The 4,878-nt window shown below is 33.9% G+C and overlaps 1 pseudogene; it reads left to right on the top strand.

Annotated features, from left to right (window-relative positions):
• The first annotated feature begins 758 nt into the window (after positions 1 to 758).
• Positions 759 to 1,036, top strand: LOC100615510 (large ribosomal subunit protein eL38-like; annotated as a pseudogene).
• Positions 1,037 to 4,878: the final 3,842 nt, after the last annotated feature.

The raw sequence follows: 4,878 nt of genomic DNA, 5'->3' as shown, positions 1-4,878 counted from the left end.
CAGGACATAAAGGAAAAAATAATAACAAAAGCATAGTACATTAATGGAAGACTTAAATTGGATTCCCTAAGATCCATCGCAGAATCTTTTTTTTCAGAACTCTTACACATTTCAACAACAACTTATATTTTTCCATTGTAACTGTATCAACATTTTTGACATTTTTATGAAGCTGCCTTTCCCTTAAGTATACATTATGTGCCTATTTTATTTTATTTTTTTTAGTTGTTGTTTTGTGTTGTTTTGTTTTGTTTTGTTTTGTTTTGTTTTTTGAGACAGGGCCTTGCTCTGTCATCCAGGCTGGAATGCAGGGGCATGATCATAACTTAATGCAGTCTCTACCTCCTGGGCTTAAATGATCCATCCTCCTACCTCAGCCTCCTAATGTGCTGAGATTACAGACATGAGCCACTGCGCCCAGCCTACGTCTGTTTTATTAACAAATTCATGTCTGACATTCAACAAAATGCCTCACACTTACCAAAATATTAAAATTTCTCACTACTGACAGTAAATGACATGAACTGTTTCAGTCTTTGTGCAGGTCAATTTTGCAAATTTAATTAAAATTCTAAAAATATATTTATTTTCCTTAAGTGATTTAATATTTAGAAACTTATCCAATTAAAATAACTTCCATGGATTCAAAAAGTATGTGCATAAACAGAGACTTCACAAAATGATTGTAAAAATTCCTTTTTTTTTTTTTCCCGGTTGCTGCTCGCTGTCCCGGTCCGCGCCAGCTCCCAGTTCGCCTCGTCGCCATGCCTCGGAAAATTGAGGAAATCAAGGATTTTCTGCTCACAGTCCGATGAAAGGATGCCAAATCCGTCAAGATCAAGAAAAATAAGGACAATGTGAAGTTTAAAGTTCGACACAGCAAATACCTTTACACCCTGGTCATCACTGACAAAGAGAAGGCAGATAAACTGTAGTCCCTGCCCCCTGGTTTGGCAGTGAAGGAACTAAAATGAACCAGACACACTGATTGGAGCTGTATTAAAATACTAAAAATCCTTAAAAAAAAAAAAAAAAATTCCTTTTGGTTTTCCATATGCATGTGCATCTACTTATGTAATATGTTTAGTTTACATACGCATACTATTTACATTTTGAAATTCTCAGTGTATTTTAATCATGTATGGATTAAGTAACTACAAAGTATCTGTAGTTTTAATACTTTACAATGATTTGAAACAGTGTGGTAAATCCTTATATACTAACATGGAGAGACGCATGACGCATAGTTAAGAAAAAAATGAAAACGTAAAATAAAAAGGCTTATAATAATGTGTATGCATTCACACATGAATATTCTTTCAATTCTCAAAAATATATTTAGTAGATAGTGCCTCTCGGAATAGTATAAAAAGGGACTCTATTTACTTTTTCAGTTTATAATTGAGCACAAATAATTAAAAAGAAGCTACTATATTAACATTATTTCCTAATCATGTATTTAACTGAGATAGGAAGGAGAAAATATGACAACATAAAGGGGAAAAGTAAAATCATTACCTACAGTAGAAAATAATAATTATTTTTAAACTGTGTATTACCCATGCCAAGTAATCTCAGTATTCAGCTTTTTATTAGGAAAAAAAATTCAATTTTTATTTATTTTTATTTATTTTTATTTTTTTATAATTTTTTAAAATAATTTCTCCCCCTGAAAATTTCTTTTTTTTATTTTTTTATTATTATTTTTTATTATTATACTTTAAGTTTTAGGGTACATGTGCACATTGTGCAGGTTAGTTACATATGTATACATGTGCCATGTCGGTGCGCTGCACCCACTAATTTGTCATCTAGCATTAGGTATATCTCCCAATGCTATCCCTCCCGCCTCCCCCCACCCCACAACAGTCCCCAGAGTGTGATGTTCCCCTTCCTGTGTCCGTGTGTTCTCATTGTTCAATTCCCACCTATGAGTGAGAACATGTGGTGTTTGGTTTTTTGTTCTTGCAATAGTTTACTGAGAATGATGATTTCCAATTTCATCCATGTCCCTACAAAGGACATGAACTCATCATTTTTTATGGCTGCATAGTATTCCATGGTGTATATGTGCCACATTTTCTTAATCCAGTCTATCATTGTTGGACATTTGGGTTGGTTCCAAGTCTTTGCTATTGTGAATAATGCCACAATAAACATACGTGTGCATGTGTCTTTATAGCAGCATGATTTATACTCCTTTGGGTATATACCCAGTTAATGGGATGGCTGGGTCAAATGGTATTTCCAGTTCTAGATCCCTGAGGAATCGCCACACTGACTTCCACAATGGTTGAACTAGTTTACAGTCCCACCAACAGTGTAAAAGTGTTCCTATTTCTCCACATCCTCTCCAGCACCTGTTGTTTCCTGACTTTTGAATGATTGCCATTCTAACTGGTGTGAGATGGTATCTCATTGTGGTTTTGATTTGCATTTCTCTGATGGCCAGTGATGATGAGCATTTTTTCATGTGTTTTTTGGCTGCATAAATGTCTTCTTTTGAGAAGTGTCTGTTCATGTCCTTCGCCCACTTTTTGATGGGGTTGTTTGTTTTTTTCTTGTAAATTTGTTTGAGTTCATTGTAGATTCTGGATATTAGCACTTTGTCAGATGAGTAGGTTGTGAAAATTTTCTCCCATTCTGTAGGTTGCCTGTTCACTCTGATGGTAGTTTCTTTTGCTGTGCAGAAGCTCTTTAGTTTAATCAGATCCCATTTGTCAATTTTGTCTCTTGTTGCCATTGCTTTTGGTGTTTTAGACATGAAGTCATTGCCCATGCCTATGTCCTGAATGGTAATGCCTAGGTTTTCTTCTAGGGTTTTTATGGTTTTAGGTCTAACGTTTAAGTCTTTAATCCATCTTGAAAACCCCATTGTCTCAGCCCAAAATCTCCTTAAGCTGATAAGCAACTTCAGCAAAGTCTCAGAATACAAAATTAATGTACAAAAATCACAAGCATTCTTATACACCAACAACAGACAAACAGAGAGCTAAATCATGAGTGAACTCCCATTCACAATTGCTTCAAAGAGAATAAAATACCTAGGAATCCAACTTACAAGGGATGTGAAGGACCTCTTCAAGGAGAACTACAAACCACTGCTCAAGGAAATAAAAGAGGATACAAACAAACGGAAGAACATTCCATGCTCAAGGGTAGGAAGAATCAATATCATGAAAATGGCCATACTGCCCAAGGTAATTTACAGATTCAATGCCATCCCCATCAAGCTACCAATGCCTTTCTTCACAGAATTGGAAAAAACTACTTCAAAGTTCATATGGAACCAAAAAAGAGCCTGCATCGCCAAGTCAATCCTAAGCCAAAAGAACAAAGCCAGAGGCATCACACTACCTGACTTCAAACTATACTACAAGGCTACAGTAACCAAAACAGCATGGTACTGGTACCAAGACAGAGATATAGATCAATGGAATAGAACAGAGCCCTCAGAAATAACGCCGCATATCTACAACTATCTGATCTTTGACAAACCTGAGAAAAACAAGCAATGGGGAAAGGATTCCCTATTTAATAAATGGTGCTGGGAAAACTGGCTAGCCATATGTAGAAAGCTGGAACTGAATCCCTTCCTTACACCTTATACAAAATTCAATTTTTAAAACCTCTTTGCTTTACACGTAATTCATGAGTCAGTGTGGAGTGGTCATACACAAAGCTTCCATTTGCTTACTGCACTTTGTTAAAAGTTTTGAAGCTGGCAAAACTTTTCCAAAAAAACAAGAAAAGGATTTTGGAAATCTATTCAGAAACAATTCTGATTAATTCAGTATATACTTTTTAAACGTCTCTTTTTACCAAGCAGTTTTGCATGATAATAGGGTATTTATTTCTTAACATTTCAAATTCTCTAGCTTTTGTGTCCTTTTTACACCAAAAGTCATAATTATTTCCATAGCAACTATATTGATTGTCAAAGGTAGAAATTTTTGACTTCTGTTGGGTATTTTTTAAGGAGCAAAGGAACATTTAAGCAACAAAAAGTGGTATTTTACAAAAATTGACAAGAATTGAGAGAGAAAAAAAGTACTGGGTGGTTCCTTTAATAACTTACACAGATAACTTATTAAAACTATAAGTTATTGCCAAAACTCAACATAATTTTTCTTTAGTAACTTCGTTTTAAATAATATATATTTTTTGCAGTCATAATTTCTTCTTGTACTAAGTGAACAACAATAAAATGAAGAATAAATATTTACATATTTAGTTAGGGAATATGATATAAATATCTAATTTTCTGACCTTTTTTTATTTAAAAAAATGAATCAAAACTAAATTAAGTCAAAAATTCCATCTAAAAAGTAAAGAATTATTTTTCTCTCAACCCTCTCCAAATTTCTATCAACATGTTACTTAGTGTAGTATCATATATTGTAATTTAGAAAATAAACACTATTTACTTATGCTCTTTTATGAGCAATAGATAATAAGTATTTGCCATAACACATTCATGAATACAAGAATGATGAACTTTGAAGCAAAACTTGTTTTTCTTGCAGCTTTTATTGCTTGAAGTTACTGTTTGGCACCACTGGATGGAGATACGGAGTTAGTAAAGTAGAGGGGAATAGTTTTTATTTTATCATACCTATAGATTTGTTTACAGATGGCAGGTTATTTTAGCTGGATCTTCCTGACAGTTATTACTACCACCAGCAACAAAACATGCTTCATAAGTAGAGAGATTAGATAAAGAATAGTAGACTTGCTGTGCCCCATGCCACATAGTGAGTTGATTGAGGATCCCAAGCTACTGGTTTCCCTTCTAATTCATTGTTTACTAAATCAGCAAGTACAATAAAAGAACAAAAAGATTAAGTTAGCAAACATTTTAAATAGAGGTGCTTTATA

The sequence above is a fragment of the Pan troglodytes genome, chromosome 12, assembly GCF_028858775.2.
Source record: "Pan troglodytes isolate AG18354 chromosome 12, NHGRI_mPanTro3-v2.0_pri, whole genome shotgun sequence".
NCBI lineage: Eukaryota > Metazoa > Chordata > Mammalia > Primates > Hominidae > Pan > Pan troglodytes.
This window is presented reverse-complemented; position numbering and strand designations above follow the sequence as displayed.